The sequence below is a fragment of the Apis dorsata genome, unplaced genomic scaffold (genome assembly GCF_000469605.1).
Source record: "Apis dorsata unplaced genomic scaffold, Apis dorsata 1.3 scaffold_311, whole genome shotgun sequence".
Taxonomy (NCBI): Eukaryota; Metazoa; Arthropoda; class Insecta; order Hymenoptera; family Apidae; genus Apis; species Apis dorsata.
In genome coordinates, this window is record NW_006263583.1 from 576,913 (window position 1) to 577,852 (window position 940).

A 940-nucleotide genomic window follows, 5' to 3' on the forward strand; every position below is an offset into this window, starting at 1 on the left:
ATAAAATTTTGTTTTTTTTTCATCTTATTAAATATGAACTTATGAATCTCTCACAATATTGGTTGAAGATTGCAGAATTAATAAAATAAAATAATTTTCTATTAAATGTCATATATCGATTCTCTAAGTTATCCACTATGATTCTTTATCGTTGACGTTTAAACACATTTAAACATTTAAACATTTAAATATTTAAACATAAACATATTGATTCTCTAATGTGTGCCATTGTTATTGTTATTGCATTTTTAAATGTGCAATCGTGCATTGTATGATTAATTATTATGTCCAACGAGACACACGATTATCGGGGAATTAAAAAACTGGATTTCATTAGTACGTGAAAGTCGTCTAAAGACATGAGTCGAATATGAAAAACTTGCTTCTTTTAACGGTGAAAATTGTTAGTTTAAAAGGAAAGTTTCATTTCATTAATAATTGATTTTATGCATGTTATTGGTGAAATTGCATTTGAATAAAATTATAAACTATCTAAAAGTTTCTATTGTAATATAAAATATATAATATAAAAAGTGCTTTATACATTATATAATAATAAGTGTTTTATACATTACATTAAATAATATTTTATTGAATTGCTCATTCAGTTCCAGATTATTAAAATTATTAATTCAATATTTTATTGTTGAATATAATGTAGAAATTCTTGGAATTTTATATAAAAGTTTTTGATGCTTACAGAATTTTATTTTAATTGAGAATTTTTTTACAGTTAATTAATTGATTAATTATAAATTATAATGTGATAATAAAAGAGTAAATATTTATTATATTATTATATTGTATTTATTTTATATTTTAAAAATCACAAAAAGAAAGAAATATATAAATAAAAAAAAAAGAAAATATTTATAGAATATACTATATATTATATATTATATATATAGAAAAATATTTAAATATTTAAATAAATTATAAA